General features: G+C 53.6%; 1 protein-coding gene across 1 annotated transcript in view; it reads right to left on the bottom strand.

Moving 5' to 3' along the window:
- The window catches only part of kdm6ba (lysine (K)-specific demethylase 6B, a), a 124,158-nt gene that overhangs the window by 77,258 nt on the left and 30,413 nt on the right, over nucleotides 1–16,487 (bottom strand). Inside the window, exon 3 of the mRNA XM_088910072.1 lies at nucleotides 1,566–1,633. The gene's annotated coding sequence lies outside the window, so the exon portion shown is untranslated. The remainder of the gene's footprint in view (nucleotides 1–1,565; nucleotides 1,634–16,487) is intronic.

The following is a 16,487-nucleotide window of genomic DNA, read 5'->3' as shown; positions in this document are numbered from 1 at the left end:
GTGTTGTCAGCGCGCGGGGTGGTGGGGTGGTGGGGGGGCTGGCCTGACTCTCGCTCCGGACACGGTTCAGTCAGGGGGGCCGCTCCTGCTACAGAGCCCTGCTCCGGCTCGCTGCTCTCTCTCTCTCTCTCTCTCTCCCCCCGTGGAGCAGACTCTCATTATCTCTGCCCGGCACTCTCAGCGAGAGCCCTATCGACCGGCCGGTAATGGCAGGGGACTCTCAGACCGTTACCAGAGCCCCGCCGGAGCCCGACCCCTAATGAGCCGTCAATAATCTATTAGGAGCAGACACATCTCTCCTGCCTTCATCACGGCGCTTGGCCACTTGATTTCATCTCGTTCGACTGTTCCTGGAGATCTGCAATCAGCAGTTATTTCTCTTTTTACCCCTCCTCCTCCCTCGCCTGCCCATTCCACCCCAGAGCCCCGGATTTCTGCCAAACTGGGACGCCCCCCCCCCCCCCACCCCCACCCCCACCGGACAGGGAAAATGGGGGCCGAACCTGGACACGAGAGGGCAGGAAACGGCGACAGGAAATTGGGGAGCCATGTGAAACTGTGAAAATGCGGCTCTGTTTTCTCACACAATCGACAAGCAGTGACCCCAAACACCACCGAATCGGGGCCTGTCACTAGGTCACGGCACAGTGAATGGACATAAGCTGTGAACCTTGTGTTACATGATACACTTTCTGTAAAGTGAAAAAATCCTTAGTATTGCTCTAAGTGTATACCATTCTCTCACTGATTACTCTCACTGAGCTCCTCTGTGTTTGTTTTAAACTATCCTCTAGGTTTTTCCATGCTGTGTCCACCTCACCTCTAGTGTGACCAACAAATACTATAAACTTGTGCAAATACTACAGTATTCACAAATTATAGAGACTAATACTGTACAGCAGTCCTACAGAGACACTGACGCTGTACACCAGTCCTACAGAGACAGTGACGCTGTAGACCTGCCCAATACAGAAAAATAACACTCTTTTGTGCCAACTATCTAACACACAGTCAAAACCGATCAGCACAGGTGGCAGCAAACACCTTCATTCATTAGCTCCAGCAGTTGTAAGTGAACAACGACAAACTTCCATCAAAGAAAACCTCCTTACTGGTGAAAACATGCACTTTCATCATTCCTTAGAGGCAGATATGATCTTGTTCCCAAGTAAGGTACACAGAGTGAACAAAAAAAAACGCTTTACAGACCCAGCCGCACGGTTTTATAAAAGGAGTGCTGCTTGATTCAAGGGGAGAGTGAAAACCAATGTGTTAGAAACAGTCTCTAGTCACAGGTGTTCAATAAGTGAAAACACACCAGCTGAAGCACTTTGGAACAGCAGTACTGGCTCTCTAAACCCAGGCCGTTATTAAAGGGCATTAGCCTCACACACCCTCTGCTGTTATTATTAACATTATTGATAACCTGTGTTCTTATTAATGGCCGTGTCGAAGCCCAGATCGTGGTGTGGAGCTGGTGAAGTGGGCTGTGGCACACAGTGAGACACTGCGCAAGGTCTCTGGGCTGTGAGGGACACCGACAGCCGAAACAGGACGTCTCTCACCTGTCCAGACCAGCTCTTCTCCCGCCCATCTGTCCGTCTGCACCCCCAAGACAGAGAGTTCCACGGCCCTGTGGGACAGGAGAAGGACAGTGTGAATTCTCTCTGTCTGCGCAGATCCAGCTTCGAACCCGTGTCGCCGCTCGTAGTTCTGATGGGCCCAGTGCACACTGTCCACTGCATCTCACAACGCACTGACAACAGGCCTTGTGGCAAACGCCCCTGGACTGCTTTCTCTGAGGGCTCTCTGAAGGGAATATTCCAAAACCATGCTTTGGGAATAAAAACAACAAAACAAGAGACTTTCTCCCGTGCACCATGAGGTGGTCTGCTTTGACTTTGAGAAAACATTTGCTGATGAAACTCTCTCTTGCCAGTCCCCAAAGAAGCTCTTCGTAATGTGCTGTGTTATGGTGTTGTGTGCACAGTGTTGTGTGTACAGTGCAGTGTTTTGTGTACAGTGCTGTGTGTGCAGTGCTGTGTGTGCAGTGCTGTGTTGTACAGGGCAGGGTTTTGTGTGTAGTGCTGTGTTGTACAGTGCAGTGTTGTGTTGTACAGTGCGGTGTTGTGTATGTAGTGCTGTGTTGTACAGTGCAGTGTTGTGTGTGCAGTGTCGTGTTGTACAGTGCAGTGTTGTGTGTGCAGTGCTGTGTTGTACAGTGCGGTGTTGTGTATGTAGTGCTGTGTTGTACAGTGCAGTGTTGTGTGTGCAGTGCCGTGTTGTACAGTGCAGTGTTGTACAGTGCAGTGCTGTGTTGTACAGTGTGGTGTTGTGTATGTAGTGCTGTGTTGTACAGTGCAGTGTTGTGTGTGGCTCTGAGTTGCAAAGCTCAGTGTGCAGAGCTCTCTCCCCCTCCTCTCAGATACCTTCACTAATCCTCAGAGAGTCAGGGTACTCGCCCGGGCTTGTCGGCGTATCTCACCGACTGACAAGAACAAGCAGAGATGCTGCTGTGGTCTGCTATCTTCTTCAAAGTCATCAAGTCATCAAACCGCAGTAGCAGCTCCACTGTCCCTCTTCAGAAACAAATAAGCAATATGGATAATATGGATGCCACCTCTGCCCCACAGCCCCGAGAGAGGGCCTGCAGTTCCAAACGCACAGCAGCACCGCTCCTGCACACAATCTCTGAAATTCGGGCTCTATTAGCTTTGCTTTGGTCACAGGAGTGATTAGTAATACAGAAATAAATCTTACTTACTGGTAAGCACAAAAACACGAATTAGGACGAGGAAACCAAACCAAAACACTAAAAGCTATCCAGCGAATAAAAACCGAATCTTTACATATTTAATAAATATCATCCGACAACTCTCTTCCTCTTGCTCATTTGTTTTCAATAGACGCAGTCAAACAATTCTGAGGTCCTTGCCATCAACAGCCATGGCTCCACCAGCTTCCATGTCTGTTCTCAGTGTGACCCCGGACATAGACCCCCTGAGGAGGCCATCTTTACTCCTGGCACTCACATGCACACACAGTGTGATCTGTCCTCAGCAGTGGTGTCCGACCACTGCATGATAAACCCAGCTGCCAGGAATGCCTTCAAGATCTGGTTGGACTGGAGTAGCTTGGCACAGAACAGGGATACAAAAGCAGTGTCCACAAAAGAACCTGAACTCACTACCTTCCAGATGGGAATCTGGATCCTCCGAGCCCCTAAACATTACTGCCCTACACTATTCCTGAAACACAGAGCAGTTTTGGTCATCTCTAATAATAATTCCTGACACTTATACAGCACTCTTCTGCACACTCCACTCAAAGCGCTTTACAGGTATTGGGGTCTCCCCTCCACCACCACCAGTGTGCAGCCCCACCTGGATGATGCACCAGTACTCTCCCCACACACCAGCTCTCAGTGGGGAGGAGAACAGAGTGATGAAGCCAGTTCAGAGAAGGGCCATGACTGGTAAAGGCCAGGGGGAAATTTGGCCCAGGCCTCTCATGTATGTGTGTGAGTTTATGTGTGAGACACTGCTCTTAAAAATACAATTAAACCACCCAGGTTACTTGTTCATGATTAAGGTGTTACAGGATTTGAAAGGAAAATTTGAAAGTGCCATCCTGTGACAGTCAAGCCCCCTGATCTTGAAAGATTTAGCCACAAAAGCCTTATTTTTGGCAGAGAGAGAGAGAGAGAGGTGAGCACAGGTCAGTGACTTTTAGGCTCGTGACCAGATGTAAAGACCCAAAGGCGACCCGATTCGACCCACAGAAACCCGGGACCTGCCAGCGCTGGCCCGCCCTCTCCCAGCTCCACAGCAGTGGAGGGGGCCAGGAGATTCCACTGCGCATCCTCACAAAAGTGCACAGCTTGCATTTTCCTTCCCCCTGAGGCCTGTGTTTGGGAGGCAAGGAACTCTCTTGCTCCCTTTGAAGAAAGGGAGCTGAACTATTTACCTAAGACAGCAGCGGGCCCTGCTCTGAGCTCAGCAGCTCTCCGCTCACAGTCTGCCTGACAACAGGGAGGGGAGCGCCACTGTGACAAAGTGTGCGTGGGGAAGGGGGGGTTAGAGCCGGGCCATGTGACAAGAACCCCTTCCCACGTCCACAATGCCCACCTCTTGCAGACCGACCCGCACTGCTTCGAAACACAGACTTGAAAATACATTTGTGGAATACTCCGCATGTCTCCTGCCTCCTCCCGACCCCCACCTCCCCCCCGAATCCTCAACTCCACCCCTCTGTTCTTGCAGCTGAGCAGAGTTGGTACATTCCGCCAAGACCTCTCTCCATATGAAATGTGCCCCAGGCTCAGGCTGTGTTTCCTAACAGGCTCTCTGACGAGGGGGGGAGGGTGTGTGTGTGTGTGTATGTGGGGAGGGGGCTCTAGTTTATTTTTAGCAACGTCATTTATATTCATTAAATGCCTGCTCTGCGCAAGCCAGGCCCCTTTCCCTCGATGCACTGAGCAGAGTGTGCGCGCCCCAACTTCTGCAGCACCTCAGGCTTCATTAACACCTTCGTTGACAAACTGTGAAAACTTGGGCTTTACAAAACAGGAAAGCAGCAGACTCTGCACGTACAAATCCCCAAATCAGCACAGCTTCACTGAGCAGCCTCTGCCACCGCGAGCTTGCTCTTTTCTCAGGGGGTGGCTGCGGCCTTGCGAGGGAAGAACGGGGGGTGTCCCTCGGGAATCTGCTTCCAGTTCAGTTAGAGTTCTGGGGGGACAGCAGGGCGATCTGGAGTTTTTCTCCCTTTCCAGAGCTTGGACGCAAACGCACACGGGGACGAGAGAGGAAAGGCATGATCCTACATGAGCCGTGGGGAGAAAACGGGCCGTCCAGAGCCAGCACACAGCACAGCACTTGGACAGGGACAGGGGCAGGGAGTGGGACACGGACAGAGACAGGGACAGCGACAGAAAGAGAGGCAGGGACAGAGACAGGGACAGGGACAGAGACAGAGACAGGGACAGGGACAGGGGCAGAGAGTGGGACACAGACAGAGACAGGGACAGAAACAGAGACAGAGGGAGGGACAGAGACAGAAACAGGGACAGGGACAGAGGCAGAGGCCGAAACAGAGACAGGGACAGAGAATGGGACAGGGACAGAGACAGAGAGAGGGACAGGAATATGGACACGGACAGAGATAGAGAAAGAGGCAGGGACAGGGACACAGACACAGACAGGGACACTCTCGAACCCTGTCTCCCAGCGATCAGCCCTCGAAAGCAGAGACGCGAACCGAGCCCGCTCCTCGTCAGAGTGTGGAGGGGAGAGGCAGACCATGAAGTACATGGAGCGCCTCTCCTGCAGTTCCCCACAGACGAGCAGATGCTTGCTAGCTCACAGGATTCAAGAGCTTCCTGCTGCACAATCATCTCCGAAGACACATGGACAAAGGAGTGCAGTGTAGTAAAACCACACTTGTTTAACTTAAGTCAGCGATTAACCTCTTTCCAGAGAGGGGGGCAGCCACACTTCCTGCAGCTGTGCGTCCAGTCCAGTTTCGTGGAGTGGACACAGCTGGGGTTGCTAGGAGACCAGCGCGGGGCACGTGCATGGCCTCCACAGTAGGGGATGACCTTTGACACCTGGGGGCTGGCCCGTGCCTCTGCGGTAATCGCTCAGGGAAGGGGCGCGGGCGGGCGGGCACGGGCAGTGGAAAATGCGCCAGGTTTTTACCCTGAGGTCCCTGGCTGACTGGACAAGGTGGCTCCCAGGCCGAGCCCCTCCGCGCTCTGTACCCCCATCCCCCAACACACACCTGTCTGAGCTCTGGCTGAGTGTACCCCACCCCCCAACACACACAACCCCGACACACACCGCTCTGCGCTCCGGCTGAGTGTACCCCCATCCTCCAACACACACAACCCCGATACACACCACTCTGGGGTCCGGCTGAGTGTACCCCCACCCCCCAACACACAACCCCGATACACACCACTCTGAGCTCCAGCTGAGTGTACCCCCATCCTCCAACACACACAACCCCGATACACACCACTCTGGGGTCCGGCTGAGTGTACCCCCACCCCCCAACACACAACCCCGATACACACCACTCTGAGCTCCAGCTGAGTGTACCCCCATCCTCCAACACACACAACCCCGATACACACCACTCTGGGGTCCGGCTGAGTGTAACCCCACCCCCCAACACACACAACCCCGATACACACCACTCTGAGCTCCAGCTGAGTGTACCCCCATCCTCCAACACACACAACCCCGATACACACCACTCTGGGGTCCGGCTGAGTGTACCCCCACCCCCCAACACACACAACCCTGACACACACTGCTCTGCGCTCCGGCTAAGTGTACCCCATCCCCCAACACACACAACCCTGACACACACTGCTCTGCGCTCCGGCTAAGTGTACCCCATCCCCCAACACACACAACCCTGACACACACCCCTGCGCTCCGTCCCGTCTGGAGACGTCCAGCCTGACACCCTGGGACTCTCTGCCAGGGCTGACTGCCCCCCCTGCCCCTAGCCCAGCTCCTGAAAGCCTGGGCTAATACCCGTTCTGAAATATTAATGGAGTCTCTGAAGGTCACTGCTTGCCATCTGCCTGGGCTCACTGCAGGAGCAGCTCCAGTAAGGACACAGAGCACAAGCTGGGCGGCTGGTCCTCACAGGACAGGAACCCCCCACGCTCCCCCGTTCTTCAGCACCACAACGCACACATCTGTATCTGCACAGCCCGGGCAGGGAACACACTACGTCTCACGAATCTGACACTGCACACACAAGAAGGGAGATCAGGCACGGCTCTCAGCCAGACTGGTCAAGGTCACTTCTCGGCGTTGAGCCGCTGTTTCGTTATCTTGCTGAACAAGCTCCGCACGTGAACTTCAAAGGAGCCACAGCTATCACCTTTATCTTGACTGCTGCGGCGGACAGGGCCCTTGTACAATCAGGAGAACTGCAACAGTATCAAATCTGGCAGGGTCAAAAAGAATTCACCTGGAAGAGGCCCGATGTCTAGAATATGTGATTTTCCATTTAAAAAAAAGAAGTTTCCAGCTCACTTTCATTTGCTCACTTCGACTGCTGGACCTCTTCGTCCACACTGGAAAGGCAGGCTTTCGGGGGTCGGGGACAGGGGTCAGGGGTCAGCTGTGTTTGGAGGAATGGCAGGCGGCCGGTGTTTTCGGGGTGCGTGGGGGGGCTGGCTACAGGTCAAAGAGTGAAGTCCAGCTGCTCGCTGGGTACGCAGTGTCACCAGAGAGCAGCCGACAATCTGAATACTCCCATTTAAACCCAAGAAATCCCTTCCTCCCAACTCCTGACAATTTGCCTGAGAATACTACATTACTGTTTCTATCGCCCAGTGTTTATTTTTAGATTGCTTGTAAGATTATTTGAATGAGGTCAATGAAACAAGCCACCATCAAGCCCGGTGCCAGAAGACGTGACTTACTTGCTGAGGGACAGGCCGACACACTGACTGACTGACACACTGCCACGCTGGCTGGGCCAGTTTCTGGGATAGCTGCTGCACTCAGCCCAGCCCCAGGAGCAGCTCAGGAAGAGGACTCCAAAGCAGATTAAAGGAGACCAGCTGGCTGTCCTTCTGTGTCTGCAGGTTAGCGCTCTTATCAGCGGATTAGCGGAGATCTGGCCTGTCAGCAGCACAGGCAGGACTCTTACTGACACCTGAGGCAAGCCCTGCCCGCGGTCAGACCCTGGCGCGCATCTGAGGAGCCGCCGAGGGAGGGAGAGAGAGAGAAAAGGGAGAAGGAGAGACAGACAGGAAAGAGGACAGGGAAGGACAGGGTCAAGGAGGGGGACAGAGATGGAATTTGGCAAAGGAAATGAAGCAGGAGAATGAGAGAGGGTTATACAGAACTCAATAGAACTGGGAAGATGGCATGAAAACGCTTGTTCAGAACAGTGGATGCAGACACAGGAGCTGGGACTCTGCATCCTCCACACAGTTCGGCCAGAGCCCACTAGAGCACCTCAAACTCCTCCAGGCCCTGGCGAGTCCAGCGTCAGTGACTGATCAGTGCAGTTCCACGCACAGCATTTACCACACTGGATAAATCACCTGGCCCTGGTACCTTCACACGCACAAGCTGGGCTCTGACGGGCCAGCCGACTGCCTGCACGCTCTCACACACGAGGTAGAGGACACACCTGTAAGACGGGGCATCCTGCACACTTGACAGCAGCCCCACAGCTCAGCCCATCTAGAAGCATTTAATACAGAAACAAGAGGGGTTCTATACTTGCTGAATATCGCATTGTGGGGGAAAACACCAGAGTGCAAAGAGGAATAAAAAAAGCTTAGAGGTCACCTGAATTCCCCTTCTTTCCGGGACTGTCTCCCCCGAACAAAATAAACCCCGCTTACACTGGGTTTCCTTGCCTTCCCCCTTGGGGGGCGTTTAAAAACTTCTAAAACTCCACTGACAGCCCTAAAAGCCAGGTTTACGGTTCCTGTTCTGTCCAGTCTTTGTCCCTGCAGGAAAGAAAGATCCCGACCTTTCCAGGGGACAGCCAAGACCGCGAGGGCCGTGAAGAGAGACACTGGCTGCCCTGCACACCCTGCAGACCTAACCAGAGGGCTGCGGACTGAGAAAGGCTCAGGCGAGGCTCCTCCTCCGCTGTCCCGCCATGGCAGGTATCGCTGCCGACGCCCTTGGTACAGACTGGCCTTTACCAGTCCTGGCCTCCTCATAACCCCCCTCTCTGATCTCTACAATCCTTCAACATGTGGTAAGTGAAATCTTGACCAAAACAATAAATAGGTTGCCACTTTAAACTACTGAATGACCAGTTTGTTGTTGTAAATATCACCCTGCAACTCACAACTGGCAAGCCCCTGGAGCCCAGCAGGTGTGAGCCTGGCCAGTACCTGGATGGGAGACCTCCTGGGAAAGCTAAGACTGCTGCTGGAAGAGGTGTTAGTGGGGCCAGCAGGGGGCGCTCATCCTGCGGTCTGTGTGGGTCCTAATGCCCCAGTATAGTGACGGGGACACTATACTGTAAACAGGCGCCGTCCTTCGGATGAGATGTAAAACCGAGGTCCTGACTCTCTGTGGTCATTAAAAATCCCAGGGTGTTTCTCAAAAAGAGTAGGGGTGTTACCCTGACATCCTGGCCAAATTTCCCATCATGGCCTCCTAATAATCCCCCTCTCTGAACTGGCTTCATCACTCTGTTCTCCTCCCCACTGAGAGCTGGTGTGTGGGGAGAGTACTGGCGCACTATGGCTGCTGTCGCATCATCCAGGTGGGGCTGCACACTGGTGGTGGTGGAGGGGATCCCCATTACTTGTAAAGCGCTTTGAGTGGAGTGTCCAGAAAAGTGCTATATAAGTGTAAGCAATTATTAATTATTATTAAATACTGAGTGTGTTTAGAAGTAATATGATCACTGTGAGACTTCCAGGCAGTGTGTTCGATAGGCAGTCATTCTCCTGTTTGTGCGATGCCCTTTTTATCCTGGTGTACTGGGGCAAACTGGTTTCTGGTGTACAGCTCTCGGTGAAAGGATGCGAAGCGGTTTTGCAGTTAAACTCTTCTTGGGTGATGTTTCTTCAACAGGAGTCTGGGCCAAGTATCCACACGCTCAGCCACTGCTGCTGCGAGACGGAGGGAGAAGCAGCTGGACTCGTACCCAGGACAGGAAGCTCCTGGTCAGCGGCCAGGGACTGGGGGGGGGGGCTGGGGGGGTCTGGCCCTGTGAAGGGACTTTGCCGGGACTGAGTCACGGTGCCGCTCACCAGAGCCGAGGAGGGAGGGTTCAGTCGGTCAGAGAAAAGTCTCTGGTATAAAAATAGCCCCTGTATGGCATCCACGGGCTCTCTCAGACACATCGCACAAGTAAGACGCATCAGACAACAACGCAGGAGAACAGCAGCCTGACTCATCTGGCCTCCACAGCCTGTGACGTCCGGAGGAGAGAGTGTTTCCAGTGTGTCTCCCAAAAACCGAGCTCTGTCTCGCTCTTGGTGGGAGCTGGCCCTGACTCACCGGTCCACAGCTCCGACTACCAGTACAACGCATATATCACAACACCCTGCCACTGCAAACACACCCCCTGTCTCCAGCTTCCTGCAGTTACACCACGATTACTCCATTAGCTTCCTTATGCCTCTGTTTCCCCTGAGATCTATGAAAAGAAACAGCTAGAAGACACCCTCAGATGAATCTCCTTCCAGCAGTCAAACATCCTAGATAGGCCACATAGAGCTTCTACAGATATAATGATTATAGAACACCTTCCCAAGTTCTTTATGTGATTTTAATGAGCTGACTTTGAGCATGAAGGGATACCACTGTCTACAGTACAGTCAGGTGTGACAGTGTGTGTGTGCTGGTGAATTCAGGGGGAGTGTGAGAGGAGAGGGACAGCAGTGGCTCTAGCAGTGTCTACAGTACAGTCAGGTGTGACAGTGTGTGTGTGTGCTGGTGAATTCAGGGGGAGTGTGAGAGGAGAGGGACAGCAGTGGCTCTAGCAGTGTCTACAGTACAGTCAGGTGTGACAGTGTGTGTGTGTGCTGGTGAATTCAGGGGGAGTGTGAGAGGAGAGGGACAGCAGTGGCTCTAGCAGTGTCTACAGTACAGTCAGGTGTGACCGTGTGTGTGTGTGCTGGTGAATTCAGGGTGAGTGTGAGAGGAGAGGGACAGCAGTGGCTCTAGCAGTGTCTACAGTACAGTCAGGTGTGACAGTGTGTGTGTGTGCTGGTGAATTCAGGGTGAGTGTGAGAGGAGTGGGACAGCAGTGGCTCTAGCAGTGTCTACAGTACAGTCAGGTGTGACAGTGTGTGTGTGCTGGTGAATTCAGGGGGAGTGTGAGAGGAGAGGGACAGCAGTGGCTCTAGCAGTGTCTACAGTACAGTCAGGTGTGACAGTGTGTGTGTGCTGGTGAATTCAGGGTGAGTGTGAGAGGAGAGGGACAGCAGTGGCTCTAGCAGTGTCTACTGTACAGTCAGGTGTGAGAGTGTGTGTGTGCTGTTGAATTCAGGGTGAGTGTGAGAGGAGAGGGACAGCAGTGGCTCTAGCAGTGTCTACAGTACAGTCAGACGTGACTGTGTGTGTGTGCTGGTGAATTCAGGGGGAGTGTGAGAGGAGAGGGACAGCAGTGGCTCTAGCAGTGTCTACAGTACAGTCAGGTATGACAGTGTGTGTGTGTGCTGGTGAATTCAGGGGGAGTGTGAGAGGAGAGGGACAGCAGTGGCTCTAGCAGTGTCTACAGTACAGTCAGGTGTGACAGTGTGTGTGTGTGCTGGTGAATTCAGGGGGAGTGTGAGAGGAGAGGGACAGCAGTGGCTCTAGCAGTGTCTACAGTACAGTCAGGTGTGACAGTGTGTGTGTGTGCTGGTGAATTCAGGGGGAGTGTGAGAGGAGAGGGACAGCAGTGGCTCTAGCAGTGTCTACAGTACAGTCAGGTGTGACAGTGTGTGTGTGTGCTGGTGAATTCAGGGTGAGTGTGAGAGGAGAGGGACAGCAGTGGCTCTAGCAGTGTCTACAGTACAGTCAGGTGTGACAGTGTGTGTGTGTGCTGGTGAATTCAGGGTGAGTGTGAGAGGAGAGGGACAGCAGTGGCTCTAGCAGTGTCTACTGTACAGTCAGGTGTGAGAGTGTGTGTGTGTGCTGGTGAATTCAGGGGGAGTGTGAGAGGAGAGGTACAGCAGTGGCTCTAGGAGAATCTGCAGCATTATCAGGTGTGAGCAGCATGTTGATGCAAGCAGAGGTCAGGCAAAGTTACAGAGTGCTGCGATTGTGTGCCACCCTGAAGGCCCTGGACAGCCCCAGACTGGAGGCTACAGTGAAACACAACAGAAAAACTGCCACAGCTACTGCTGCTCACTGCTGAGCATCACAATGAGCCCTTGTGTCTCTGCTGCAAGCAGACAGCACTGGAGCACGAGAGGCCGGCTGGGTTTTCTGTGACGGCACTCCGGCGGCTATAATGGAGTATTTCACTGTGTCTCTCTACTTGGGCTGAGACTGGAGGCCTGGAAAGACCTGCAAAAGCTGGGGGAGGGGAGGGACTCACCTATTATAACCCTGTGCATTCCTGCACAATAAAAAAAACCATCTGTAGGAAGACAAGAGGTGGGGGCAGGCGAGAGTGGGAACAATCCCGCAGGGTGAATAAGAGGTCTCATCACTCACCCTTTCACAACTTCAAAGGCTCGCTCACAGCCGAAAACCTGGAGCTCAGGGAAATAAATCCCAGCCCGTCCGTCTCTTATTAACCTTCCCACGGCCCGTCACTGTACCAGGACACACCACGGCACTGCCCGCCGATACACGTCCTCCACTGGAGACATCTGCTTCTACCCTGATGACACTGGGATCTACGACACTTGACTGTGCTTCTACCATCATTTCACTGTACTTCTACCACTGTGAATCCACTGTGCTTTACTGCCCTCTGCTTTCACTGCGATTTCACCATGCTTCACTCCACTTTACCGTATGATGACCGCGGTTGACCGTGCCTTCCTGCTCTATTACCAGGACACTGCAGGAAGAGAACCTCATGCTCTGTACGAGCAGGCTGTGCAAGGCGGCCACGCTTACAGAGGGACTCTCCAAGCCTCAGCGTTTAGCTCCTGAAATCAAGTTTCATTTCCCTGACTGTACAAGCTCCAGAGCCCAGATCTATCAGACAAGCATCTGCGAGAGAGAAACTGAACAGATCTGTGTTCTCTCGCTCAGCCATGATATGGTGGTTCCGTTACATCACCCACGGCCTGAAGCTGGGAGACCAGCTGTGCTCCGGCCCGGAAGACTTGTTGTGTCTTTGTTTTCGCTGCGATCCCGTTCCCTGCCTCTTCCCCCGCCGCAGCTCCGGGAATCAAGCGTGGAGCCGTGCTCCAGCGGCCGGCTGAGCGATGGACTCTCTGCCAAGGGTACCGGCGGAGCGCGGCCCGAGAGACGCCCGCGGACTCGGGCCAGCGCCTCGACCCGGTCCGGCTCGCTACGCAGCAGCTGGCCGCCGGGGGCACGCGAGGCCAGGGGGTCCGCAGTACCGGACACGATCGCGACGGCTCCCTCGGGTTCCAGAGCTGCCGGCCCCCGCGTGCGGCTGTGTGAAAGGCTGGAGCCCCATCTCTTCAGCGACTCGGTCACCAGGGCGGGACAGTGAACACCAGCTCTCCCTCCTGCTCTAAAGGAAGCTTTTCCAAGTTTGACACTGAGAGGAGACAAGGTTGGGGCTGTCTAGCGCAGACACAACTACCTTGTGTTACAAACTAGAAAACAAAACGCTGACGTTGGCCTGTAAAAAAACATTTTCTGGCTTTTCAAGCAGTGTGTGTCTCTGTGTGTGCTGGTGAGTGTGAGAGGAGAGGGACAGCAGTGGCTCTAGCAGTGTCTACAGTACAGTCAGGTGTGACAGTGTGTGTGTGTGCTGGTGAATTCAGGGTGAGTGTGAGAGGAGAGGGACAGCAGTGTCTCTAGCAGTGTCTACAGTACAGTCAGGTGTGACAGTGTTTGTGTGCTGGTGAATTCAGGGTGAGTGTGAGAGGAGAGGGACAGCAGTGGCTCAAGCAGTGTCTACAGTACAGTCAGGTGTGACAGTGTGTGTGCTGGTGAATTCAGGGGGAGTGTGAGAGGAGAGGGACAGCAGTGGCTCCAGCAGTGTCTACAGTACAGTCAGGTGTGACAGTGTGTGTGTGCTGGTGAATTCAGGGGGAGTGTGAGAGGAGAGGGACAGCAGTGGCTCTAGCAGTGTCTACAGTACAGTCAGGTGTGACAGTGTGTGTGTGTGCTGGTGAATTCAGGGGGAGTGTGAGAGGAGAGGGACAGCAGTGGCTCCAGCAGTGTCTACAGTACAGTCAGGTGTGACAGTGTGTGTGTGCTGGTGAATTCAGGGGGAGTGTGAGAGGAGAGGGACAGCAGTGGCTCTAGCAGTGTCTACAGTACAGTCAGGTGTGACAGTGTGTGTGTGTGCTGGTGAATTCAGGGGGAGTGTGAGAGGAGAGGGACAGCAGTGGCTCCAGCAGTGTCTACAGTACAGTCAGGTGTGACAGTGTGTGTGTGCTGGTGAATTCAGGGGGAGTGTGAGAGGAGAGGGACAGCAGTGGCTCTAGCAGTGTCTACAGTACAGTCAGGTGTGACAGTGTGTGTGTGTGCTGGTGAATTCAGGGGGAGTGTGAGAGGAGAGGGACAGCAGTGGCTCCAGCAGTGTCTACAGTACAGTCAGGTGTGACAGTGTGTGTGTGCTGGTGAATTCAGGGGGAGTGTGAGAGGAGAGGGACAGCAGTGGCTCTAGCAGTGTCTACAGTACAGTCAGGTGTGACAGTGTGTGTGTGTGCTGGTGAATTCAGGGGGAGTGTGAGAGGAGAGGGACAGCAGTGGCTCTAGCAGTGTCTACAGTACAGTCAGGTGTGACAGTGTGTGTGTGCTGGTGAATTCAGGGGGAGTGTGAGAGGAGAGGGACAGCAGTGGCTCTAGCAGTGTCTACAGTACAGTCAGGTGTAACAGTGTGTGTGTGCTGGTGAATTCAGGGGGAGTGTGAGAGGAGAGGGACAGCAGTGGCTCTAGCAGTGTCTACAGTACAGTCAGGTGTGACAGTGTGTGTGTGCTGGTGAATTCAGGGGGAGTGTGAGAGGAGAGGGACAGCAGTGGCTCTAGCAGTGTCTACTGTACAGTCAGGTGTGACAGTGTGTGTGTGTGCTGGTGAATTCAGGGGGAGTGTGAGAGGAGAGGGACAGCAGTGGCTCTAGCAGTGTCTACAGTACAGTCAGGTGTGACAGTGTGTGTGTGTGCTGGTGAATTGAGGAGGAGTGTGAGAGGAGGGGGACAGCTGGTGAATTCAGTTTGTGCGTAGAAAGAAACAATCTAGTACCCACATAAAGAGGTGGGCACTAAATTTCATTGTTCTGTTTTCTAACAACTCAGCAATAACTTTTGGGCTCTACCGACAAGCTGTCCTACGGGGCTTGGAACCCAAGCCTTGAGCTCTCAGACTGCTGACGTCTCAGAGACAGATGTGCTGTACAGAAACGAGCTTGGCTACACGCACACAGCCAAGTCACAGACACAGTGTCAGTAAAAACAACACAACCACCTCCCAGAGCCAGCACCCAGGCTTAACCAGGCTCCCAGAGGTTTCTGGGGAAGAAAGAGGTGCAGAAGTAGGCAGGCGTTTTGAATTAGGAATACGGAGCAGTGGTCAGGGCGCGGAGAGGAGGGTGGAATAACAGCGAGACTGGCTCCTGGCTCAGAGGTCAGCTGAGTTCACAGTCTCACGCTCAACATGAGCAAGGTTGTAAAACAGGCCCTGAAAATCACTACCAAATGCTGCTGCCTAGGTCCTACCATGAGCCAGAGCACAGAGACAGGGCAGAGTGGAGGGGGTGGAAGAGATCCACACAGAGACAGAGGCAGAGACGGGGAGAGATGGGGGAAGACAGAGGAGGATAGATAGATCGATTTATTGGCCATATACACTTTCTTGTATTAGGAATTTGTCTTTTCACTTCCCCCAGCTTGCTCTCCATGAGACACACAGACAGGGAGAGAAGCTTGGGGTCAGAGCGCAGGGTCAGCCATTTATATAGCGCCTCTGGAGCAGCTGGGGTTAGAGTTGGGCTCAGAGGCCCATCGGAGCAGGATTCCCCTGCCGGCCGCAGGATTTGAACCGGCAACCTTCCGGCCACAGACCCTTAGCGACAGTGCCACCGCTCCGAGAGGGAGAGAGACAGAGGCAGGAGGAGGAGGTGGGAAAGAGGTGTCCTCGCTGGGAGAGGCTCACTGGGGACGGCGAGAGGACCAGGTCCGGGGAATGGGACTCGAGAAACCACAAGACAAAGACGGGAAGAGAGACAGAGAAAACAACAAGCAGAGAGGGAGTGAAAATGGACAGCAGAGGACGAGAGGGGGGGGGGAACGACACAGCCACCACAAGGAATGCCAGCCCTCCTAACACATCTGTTAAATCTTGGCTCTGTTTTAAAGTACATAAACCTGGAGAAAAAAAAGTATAATAGAAATGTTGTTTTAGTAGAACTGTGCCCCTTGTTTCAGCTCCACACACACTGACACAGTCGCGGTAATGAGGCAGGCTGAGGACACAGCAATCTGCCAGACTCATACGGCACACAGCTAGAACAACACACAGTGACACACACACTGAGACACAGAGCCGCTGTAATGAGTCAGGCTGAGGACACAGAGATCTGCCAGACACATGAGGCACCCAGCTAAATCAACACACTCGCAAACAGACACCTACAGGGAGCTGCTGTAATGAGGCAGCCAACACACACCGACACACTCTCACACAGACACACACAGAGCTGCTGTAATAAAGCAGCTAATACACACACAGGTAACACACACAGACTCACACACTCTCACACAGACACACACAGAGCTGCTGAAACAAAGCAGCTAATACACACACAGGTAACACAAACACTCACACACACACAGAGAGCTGCTGTAACAAAGCAGCTAATACACACACAGGTAACACACACACACACCGACCCA

The sequence above is a fragment of the Atractosteus spatula genome, chromosome 3, assembly GCF_055471065.1.
Source record: "Atractosteus spatula isolate fAtrSpa1 chromosome 3, fAtrSpa1.hap1, whole genome shotgun sequence".
NCBI classification, from domain to species: domain Eukaryota; kingdom Metazoa; phylum Chordata; class Actinopteri; order Semionotiformes; family Lepisosteidae; genus Atractosteus; species Atractosteus spatula.
This window is presented reverse-complemented; position numbering and strand designations above follow the sequence as displayed.